The following is an 11,038-nucleotide window of genomic DNA, read 5'->3' as shown; positions in this document are numbered from 1 at the left end:
CTAAGATGTCAGGCAGGATATTGGATAGCTTTTGTATCAGAGACTGCTCAACCATTTGGTTAACAAAGGATACTACATATTTTCTCCCATCTTTCCCCCACTTTAGAATAAAGCCATCTTTGAGCTAGCATAGACAACCAGCTTACCAGAGCAAGATTCAAATCCAGTAGCACCTTAACGATCAGCAACATTTCTACTGCAGGACAACATGGCTAGCCACATGAAACCAGCTTGCCAGGAGATTGTGTGGTCATCGATGTGAGAGGTGACTAGAAGGTTCACTTGGAGTGACCAGTCACATTCCAAGCAATTAAAAGTAGCCCTCCGCCCCTGTTCTGGTGCTGCTTAACCACTTTCTTAACCTTCCTTTAAAGTTATCCTCTCAGCAGCATCTCTCCTCTTACTCTTGTCTGAAGGAGAAGAAGGCATACACATACATGCACCTTTGCTCTGGATGGGAAAATGATTGCACCAACACGCTTTTCCATCTGCTTCTCTTCTTCCTTTGAGTGCACACACACATGTACACGCATGCACACGCATATGCATGTGCACACACACACATCTTTGCTCTGGACTGAAAGGGTGTGTGCTATTGATGATTTCCCACTGCACCAAAGCTACTGTTTGCTTTTTCTAGGGAAAAGATAGCAGTATCTGTAGATTTTTCCCCCAGCAAAGCAAGTTACAGTTGGCGGGGTGGGGTTGGAAAAACAGCAGAGGAGAGTTTTCCCCATCAAATCATTGCAGACCTTTTTTTGAAAAGCTATAACTTTTGTGCAGGCTGCCATTTTATGGCTTGTTTCACCCACTGAACCACTGTTTTGTCACTGGCTCCACTCACTGAGCTGCTGTTATGTGACTGGTAGCTCCCCAGATTCTTGAAAAAAATTAAGTAGCTCCCCAAAACCAACTCTGATCTGCCTCATCTACATTACTGACTTTCCTTTACACATGGAAAATATTGGCACCTTTACCAAGAGGTAAGGTTTTGCCACACTTCACATAATATTGGATGGTTATCTGTCATAGCTATGCTCAGTAGCATTCAGGGAGGAAGGTATTCTTTCAAGCTGTAGAGTTTCATATCTAAAGCATTCTTTTAACAGTTTATCTTTCCTACTTTTTCTCCATGGTTTTCAGATCTCACAATATTATCATGTACTTCGAAAGAAGTAAATATCTATAACTTTTCAGAGGTACCATGATACCTCTGAAGTCACATGACTTTGTGTCATTTTAGGGGACGATTGGCTGGTGTATGTTTATATAAATACTTAATATTGATTTTAATGTTTAAAATGAACTGGGCGGGGGGGAGGATTGCTTCATGGAGGTGGCATGCAGATGCTTGTGTGAACAATGGAGGCAACATTTTAAAGTAAATTTTACTTAAGCGAAGAAGAATGTTCATAAATTATACATAAGAGATTATTTTAACCTGATCTCCAAATGTCTACTTCTCTAAATAAAGAAGCAGGAAGTAGTAACAAAATGCTGCAGGAATACATAAAGGGATAGATCGAATGGATGTTTTCATTCCACAGGAACAAGTCAATCATTAGGGGTGGAGGAATAGCATCAAAGAACATTATGAAAATAGCCACAGTTATCGGTACTGTAGTAGAATACTTTTCAGAAATGGCAGACTTCCTCTTATTTTGTGTCTGGTGTGGTGTTTGTCTGTATTTAGCCTTAAGAAAGCATTCTAATAAAAGTGGAAAGTTTTCTGCTGTAAGAATGGGGGGCATCATATAATTACCGCTACCTTAAAAAAAAAAACACATAGTTGACAGTGCACTTATATGTAGACTTGTCTAGTACAGACAAGTTCCCTACAACTTTGCCAAATTTCAGAACTTGGGAAAGGGCTGCTTTGAAAATCAACCTCAAGAAACAATGTTGCCATTCTCATGTTTACAAAAAAAAAGTTTCCTTCAGAAATTTTAGGAAGAATATATACAACTTGCAACACACCAAGCTGAAGTAGTTTGACACACCTTCTGTTTTTCATGACTGCCTACTGCAAACATGGAGGCGGGAGTAATTAAGCCTCTGACAGAACACAATACATAGCTGGAAGGCTGCATTTGGTCACAAATTGTGGCTCCCCATTCTAGCACTTGCAGGGGTTGGAAGAGATCAGATTTGACAACACATCTGCTTTCTGCTTGGAAAATCACCAAACGCTCAGTAGTATCTGGCAGTTCTTCTTCACATTAACAATGAACTACTTGAGTCCAGAAAAAAAATAAAATAGTGTTTATTGGCTCCTGTTAACCATGTGTTACTGATTGTACAGATAGTGCAAACAGATGAGTGTAACACCTCATTGCAAACAAACAATACCTTCTTCCTTCTTGGGCCATTTCCACACGGCTTACCTTTCCTCGGAACGACCCAGAACATCGCGCAAAAATCGTGGAAGATCGTGTGGAAACGGCCTTGGTAAAATTGGAGAAACTTTATTTTCTGCCTTCCTTTTGACATAATTGTATTAATACCCCCATAGAGCTTGCTTTCATTTGAACTGGGATAAAGTAGGGCTTCTTTTCAGCGGGAATGCGGTGGAACGGAGTTCCGGCACCTCTTGAAAATGGTCACATGGCCAGTGGCCCTGCCCCCTGATCTCCAGACAGAGGGGAGTTTAGATTGCCCTTGTTCCAGCTGACCCAAAGTGACATCATTACATGGTCCTGGGAATGTGCATGCACTATGCACGTGCACATGTGGTACCAGGGGCACCACCTCCCACCAGGAGTTGCCCCCTGTGCTGACAACCCACTGAATTCCACCACCTTTTTCCCCCAGAAAAAAAGCCCTGGGATAAAAAATCTGCAGGGTCTAAGTTATGTGCATCTAAGTTCCATTGACATAAAATTGGAAAGAAATGCTTAACTGTATTCTTAAAGCACATTGATTTCAACAGGATTTAGCAACACCCAATGGCCTGTGGATTGCACTCCTTAAACACCAGAAATGAGCTTTCACTTTAAGCACATTGCTTATCAGCAACATGTCTTAGGCTGCATTCACATGGTGGTGATTTCCTGTTATGCAGTTGTTGCCACTGTGAAAACAGAGTCTTTCACAGTGGCAATGCAGCATCCACACTGGGGCATTATCTGCACTTTCCTTCATTTCCCCTTCATAACTGCAAGTTGCCATACTCCACTGGAAGCTTTCAGCAACTTTTTTTTTTTACAAAAAAGACATTCCTCCACTCTGGAGATGTGGAGGGGGGAGAATAGCAGGTGCAAGGGGATTTTGGTAGTAATATGGTACAGAAGGTGAGCAGAATGTTCGAGATGGCGTGCTAAGCCACTTTGACTGCAATCATTCAGGAAAGGTTGAAGGAAAGCTGGAAAGTGAACACTAGAAGAATGTCATTGTGTCAATTCACCCCAAAATCCTGCTTTGGCTTCGGAACCAAGATGGAGCAGGATAGCCTTGTGAATGCAATCTTAGTGAGTTCAGTGGAACTGATAGGGTGACGTAGCTTTGCACTCTCAGAGACATTGTGGAAGTGGGAAAGATTTCTTTATTTAAAATGTTTTCAACCTAACTGGCCACAAAGCAATCAACAATAAATGCAGAACAATCATTTGAATCAACGGACTTTAAAACAAAAGTACCCTCAAACCCAAGAGAAGGAAATCAAATAAAAATATACTTAAAAAAAAACACTTAAAAAAATCCCAAATCCATTATTGATACTCATTGTGGAACCTGACTCTATCTAAAAGGCAGCTGTCAAGAATCTAGCCCCCATCTAAATCAGGGAGTCTCTGGGGGAAATGGATTCATTTTTTCATTTTAAATTGTTTTATTCCACCAAATCTCCTTAGACGCAAAACAGCTATATTCTCTCTCTCTCTCTCTCTCTCTCTCTCTCTCTCTCTCTCAGGCAGCATTCTCAGAATTGCTACTGGTTCCACGTGCAGGGCCAGCTAGACAGGCACAGATTAGGGGTCTCAATGCATGGATGAGAAAGTGGTGCTGGGAGGAAGGGTTTAGAATTGTTAGGCACTGGGAACTTTCTGAGACATGCTGAAGCTGTACAAAAGAGACAGCCTTCTCTTGAGTTCACTGCTGGGACTTAATATAAAAAAGGTGGCACAGGAGCTTTTAAACTAATCCCAGGGGGAAAGATGACAGGAGCTGGGGAACCTCTGGTTCAGGACAAAGACCAAAGTGATGATAATGTAAACACTCGGGAGAATATTAGTAGGAACACAACAGAACTTGGGGGTGAGAGTAGGGTGGCAAAGCAGGGCCATGTGCAGAGTCAAAGGGGCCGAGGGAGATGAGGGTTTGTTGGAGAGGGAAACATGTTATAGGAGTCTGTATGACAATGCTAGAAGCCTCCAAGCCAAGATGGGGGATGGGGAGTGCTTGCTGCTAAATGACAACTTGGATATCTGGGTATGTCAGAAACATGGTGGAATATGGAAAATCAGTGAGATATGATCATCCCTGGGTATAAGCTCTATAGGCAGGACAGGGAGGGGCGTGTTGTACATCAAAGAGGGCATAGAAACAATTAGGGGAATGAACTCACCAGCAGAAGCTATGAGTACAAATAAGTGTTACTTAAAAGTGGAGGTGTACTATCTCCCACCTGATCAAATCCTTGAGGCTAGTCTTGAGGAGGAGAAGGAAATAAGGGAGGTGACTGAAGCCAATAACGTTGCGATAATGGATGGCTTCGACTAGCTTCACATTGACTGGATAAATATGTGCTTGAGTCATGGTATAGAAATGAGATTGTTAGATATCATAAATGACTGTATGCATTAGAACAGTTGGTTGCAGAACCAAGAGGGGCAATGATCTTGGGCTTGGTTCTGAGTGGGGCCCAAAACCTTGTCAGAGAGGTACATATTGTTGCAAAATCTGGAAAGACTTACGACAATCCTATTAAGTTCAGCTTTCATGTGAATGGAAAGTTACGCTTGAAGTCCAAAACAGTGATTTCAAAAGAGGGAACTTTACAAAAATGAGGGGAATAATTAAAAGAAAGCTGAAAGGGCAACACAAGAGAGTCAAGCCCCTAGAGGACACTCGGAAGTTATTTATAACCGCACTAATTGAAGCCCAGATAGAATCCATTCCTCAGCTCAAGAAAGGTACTTCCAAATCTAAGAGAATGCCTACATGGTTAACAACCCAGGTCAAGGAAGCCATAAAAAAGCAAAAGGTCTTGATTTAAAAAGTGGAAGGTCTGTCCTAATGAAGTGAAGAGAAAGGACCACAGGATCTGGCAAAATAAGTGTAAGTTAATACTCAAGCATGCAAAAAGAGAATTCGAGGAGCAGATTTGTCAAAGTATCAGGACAAACAAAAAACATTTTTTAAATATATCCAGCGCAAGAAACCAGCCAGTGAAACAGTTGGGCCTTTGGATGACCAAGGAATAAAAGGACTGCTAAAGGAAGATGGAGAGATGGCAGAGAAACTCATTCTTTACATCTGTGTTCACTGTGGAAAGTGTGAGGCCTGTACCCATTCACAGAACATAGCGGTGGAAGGTATCCCAAGGGTCATCTAGTCCACCTCCCTGCACAATGCAGGAAATCCACAGCTACACTCTCCCCCATCTCTGACCCCCCTGCTTTAGGGCCAGAAAATGGCAAAAAAAAAAACCTTCAGGATCTCTGACTAATTTGGCTTGGAGGAAAATTCCTTTCTGCCCTGGACGTATAAGAAGGGGCCATGAGAGCCAAGCACCAGCTTATTCCTTCATGCACTCCCACGGAGCTTCCACAGCCACAGTTTTCATGAAGGGAGGCCGAAAAATTGAGTCAAACTGAGTAATGACAGATGAAGTTCTAGACCTATTGGGGAAATGAAAAACTAGTAGGTCTCTGGGTCCTCATGGGATACACCTGAGAGTTCTTAGGAAACTAAAATGTGAAATTGTTGATCTATTAGCACTTATATGTGACTTAACTCTAAACTCAGCCACTGTACCAAAAGACTGGAGATTAGCATATGTTACACTGTACAGATCTATGGTATGATCTCATTTGTAATACTGTATGCAATTCTGGTCACCATCTTTCCAAAAGGACATTGCAGAGCTGGAAAAAGTACAGAAGAGGGCAATGAAGATGATTAGTGGTTTGGAGAATGTCTGGTACATGAAGGAGATTTTGCCTTAGACAGAGTTCTTCAGATTTGCAGAAATTCTGAAGAACAATTATGCTTTTTAAAATTTTCTACAAACAGCTCACAATTGTCTTGGCATAACTTCACATAACTGTCAGCTAGAGTAAAAACGAACCCTCTTGGGCAGCAATAAATATTTTATAGACTTAATTTAAAGATATTACAGCATTAAACTGCATCTTGCAATGGAGCAGTTTTTAAGAAATCAGGGATCCCAAGTGAGCACAGATAATCCTCATTCAAGGCTGATCAATATCAGATCTCATAACTATGATGGGATGCCACAGCTATCAATGCATCCTTGTGGGCCTCTCTAGCTCCAAGCCCACCAAAGCCAATGTTCTTGCCAACACTGTGCTCTGCCCGTTTTCCACACAGAAGTTCTTATTTGTAGAATGTTCTCAAAATTAATCCTAATGGAGTGCTGGTTCACACATTGCTAAAAGGCTCTGCATTGTGTGCCCTGTGGAGGCTCAGGTGGGCACCAATTTGTTTGGGAAACCATAGTTTTTAAGCTAAGCTCCATAGGTACAGTTGTAATTTCCTGCTGGAAAAAAAATTGTTGATGTGATCACAGAAAGAACGAACATACTGTTGCGTTGCAACCAACACATGGTGACCCATGTCTATGGGGCGTTCCAGGCAAGAGACAAGCAGAGGTGGTTTTCAATTGCCTTCCTCCATATAGCAACCTGAGTTTTCCTTAGTGGTCTTCTCCATCCAAGTTCTGACCATGGCTGACCCTGCTTAGCTCCCAAGCCCAGACAAGCTCAGGCCAAACAGGGCTATTCACTGGAAATCTTACTTCAGGTCTGTTATATATTCATGTGAATGTCCCTGGTTTGGTTTGCAACTTAATGCTTTGTTTGGTTCTGTCTCATGAAGAAAAAAACATAACAGATGTAGATTTCTTTTTCCTATTTAACCTGTTCTTCTGGCATGTTATATAATTTGAGGTATAAAATATAAAATGGATGTTCTAAAAAAGGTTTCAAAAGCTCCTACTTTTTGTTGCCACAAGCAAGAACCAAATAATGTTTTACATTCCATACAATGACTTGCTTCCAGGTGATGGGAAATCATCTAGTGTCCATGTGTGGTGCTTTTCTTTCCTGTGGGGATTCTAAAGCAGCTTACAGCAGCATCTCTCTAATCCATTTTATCCTCACAACAACCCTGTGAAATAGATTAGGCTGAGTGCGATGAGGACCAAGAATTCTCAGGTGTGGGGCAAATAATTCTTTTTTTTAGTCATGACATGCCAGTTCTGACAGGAAGGCAAAATAAAATGTTTCATAGTAAACTAAGAAAAGATAAACAAGAAACTTAAGAAAAGTAATGATTCAGTAATAAGTAATGAGCAGTATTTGGGTCCAGTTACACCTTAGAGACCAACTAGATTTCCAGAGCATGAGCTTTAATGAGTCAAAGTTCTGGGATCTTTGACTCTTGACATCTCACACCCTGGAAATCTAGTAGGTCTCTAAGGTGCTACTGGACCTGAATCTGGACCCAAATCCTGCACTTCTACTACAGACTAACATGGCTCTCCACCTGAAACTATCATTTATTATGACTTTAGTCTCATTCCTCTTTCATTTCAAGAACTTCAAAGTGATTAGACCAAATTGTAATTTTTTTGTTCTAATTGCCTTTCAAAATTTTAAATGCTTTAGACATCTGCTTACCTTTGTGGGTAAGAACAACTTGGAAATTGCTTGGAGGTGGTGCCCCCAATCTTGGTTCCTAAGCACTGCTACAGTCTTTTGCATCTTCAGGATTCTGATGCTTCTGGAATCTATTTACATTCTTCCATTATACAGGAGGGAAGAATGTCTACTAACAGTACAGCCTGATTCCACAGATTTCAATAGGTTTAGACTAGAGCAACTCTGTATAAGACTGCAGAAAAAGTCTACTACTCTTGCTTCTCTAACTGATGGAGAATGCAGAAGCAAGAGAAAACCAGGTCCATCATAGTAGGCCCTGTACATACTAGCATAGGCATTTCTGGTACAATCTGAGTTTTTCCTATGCAAAATGATAATATGGATATACTGAAATCTACTAGTCCCTTTGGATTATCTGATACAAGAGATAAGACAAGAAGAAGCCATGAGGGATAAAGCACACTGCTGGAATCAAGTTAAAGGAGAAGTCACTGGATGAACAGGTCAGGTAGGGATTGTGACTCTCTCTTGAGGTCTCTGGGGCTAACCTCTGAGGACTTGCCTAATTTTACATACTTATATAAACAGTAAGAGTAATAAAAGGTTTCCTGTTCCTTTTGGAAGCTTGGCACCCCCAAAGTCTATTTATAAGCAACATTCATATAATTCATTTGTAAGCATGTGATGACATATGGCAAGTTGTCATTACAGTTTTCTGTGAAGCAGGCAGAGTGCGAGCAATCCTCCCACATTCTAGAACCCTGAGCATGTGTCAAATATCCATATGAGTCTCTGAAACTTAAGAGAAAGGAATCTATGTGTACAAGGGGGTATTTGTGTTTATAACTGGAGAAGGGCAGGGCCTGGAACTATGATTGTCAGCACAAGTGGAAGGCAACAGGAAAAGAGGAAAACCTAAAACGAGATGGCTTGATTCAATAAAAGAAGCCACGTGCTCCAGTTGGCAAGATCTAAGCAAGTCTGTTAACGATAGGACGTTAACAGTTAAAGAAATCAAGACCACCTAACGAAATAAAGCTACTCCCAAGTCAGTTTCATACAGAGTATTAATCATACATTGTCAGGAGGACCCTCCCTGTTTTTGTTGAACGATAGGATGTTAACAGACTCATTCATGGCAACCCTCATTCATAGGGTTGCCATAGGTTGGAGGTGACTTGACAGCACGTAACACACAAACAATGGTAGCGCAGAGGTAACTATGTTCCTAGAAATGTGCTCCCAGCATCCATCACTCTCTTCCAGCTTCGATTTAGAATTTTCCCAACATTGATTAGAAACTGAATGAAATGTCCTTCATAGACGACATTTGGTTTTCTTTCTTCCTTATAATTGCTCTCTCCTTACTGCCAAATGTATTTATTTTAAAAAGTATATCCTACCTTTCTCCCAAAACAGAATCAGATGATTGTTCAGATCTTTAAACTAATGATAAATGGTTAGTGAAATGAAGCAATACGTTAAAACAGCCGGAACAAGTGGCTTAAAACTAGTTCAAAATTGAAATCAATTATCATGGAAATTCAGGATAAATGTTACTTTGCCTTTAATCATCTCCCCCTTATGTTGGATTTTACAAGAGGATGTAGGAACTGTGACTAAAAGAAATTATGGTATTACTTTGCCTGATCCAGAGCAACAAGAATTTTTGTATAAAAAGACAAATATTTCTCTATAATGGATGCCTTTGTGCACACAAGAAAACTTTTAATAAGGAAGTGGTTTCACTACCAGTGGTATAGTTTCTCCATCACCTTTAGGCAAAAATTAGTCTCTTTTAATTCCCTAATATTTGAAATGATATATGATTGTGGTCAGGGAGCTTCAATACAGATGATTTCTTAAATATATTTAGTATATGCATGATAAATGAACCATGAAATAACAAGTATATACTCTCTGTATTCCTCACTGTGAAACTAAATAAGCAAGGAAATGCACTGAGATTTGACCAATGTCATGTGTGCAGTGTGTATAAGCAATGCCCATGGTTAGAATCTGCTGTCAAAGTGAATATCATCTGACTTTCACAGAGTAATCCAATGCATACAATACTCTGTTGTACATCAACAACAGCTGATAGAATGAATGCAGATTGTAGAATATAATCCTCAAGGGCATGTGAAGCATAAATGGGCAGGATTTGTCGGAACTGAGAATATACATACTGTTTTGATGGATCTGACCAAGGCCTAGCTAGTCCAGCTTTCCAATGACAGCTATGCAAGCCTTTTGCCACACAACATTCCACATTCTTGGAGGGGGTGTGGGGGACAAGAAATAATGTCATGGCAGTACTCCCCCACCCCAGGTTTAGGAACTTTCATTTAAAGGGATGTTGATCTCCTACATGCCTTTTCAAGATTCCTGATCACATGGAGAAGAACCATAAGACTGATAAAACTATGAGGAAGATTCTTGTAGTGGGTGAGATTCAATTCTAAAAGTGGATTTCACATGGTTGTTACATAATATGTTCTTTGCAGAGAGAGGACTGCTTAGGGGAATGGCTACTGGGATTGGGTTGTGATTGAATGACCACTGCCTCCTCTTTTGGCAAATCTTGAAGGGACTGGCCAAAGGAAGAGGGGCATCTTACATGACAATTGGCAGTATGTGATGCCCAATGCACTTTTGTGGCGGTTGTTGGCATGCTGGAGTCAGAAGAATACAAGGATCATTTAAATGCCTTTGAGCCCCATAAATGGTTCAGTGGCCATGAGCTGGGAATTTCAGATGAATCACAGAGGCCTTTCTGCTAGATCATGAGCCTGATAGAGCTCCCTCCTTACTGCATTTTGGACGGCAAGATGGGAAGCATGCCTCCTGCCTCTCCTGCTTGTATGTTGTGAGGAACAGCAGGATGGAGAGGTGAGGTAACTGAGTAGTGAACAAGATCCATGGCTGTGACTCTTGGCTTGTTCTTCACTCTGATATACCTCAGGGTGCTTGGCTTGCAGTTTCTATCCCAAGCTCTTTTGGTCTGATGCCCTGGCATGGACACTGGTGAGGTCTTCTTTCTCATTCTCTCATTTCCTGTTACATATCTCTGATGTCATGCTTGCAGCTTAGTAGACGCCATGCTCAACGGATCCTGGGTTTGGAAAGGCTGAAGAACCCTGGCTTAGAAAGAAAAAGTATTTTGAAGAATTAAGCCTAACCATCTAATACATAAG

Source organism: Eublepharis macularius, chromosome 8, assembly GCF_028583425.1.
Source record: "Eublepharis macularius isolate TG4126 chromosome 8, MPM_Emac_v1.0, whole genome shotgun sequence".
In the NCBI taxonomy this organism is placed as follows: domain Eukaryota; kingdom Metazoa; phylum Chordata; class Lepidosauria; order Squamata; family Eublepharidae; genus Eublepharis; species Eublepharis macularius.
The sequence above is the reverse complement of the archived record's forward strand: the minus strand, read 5'-3'. Positions refer to the sequence as shown.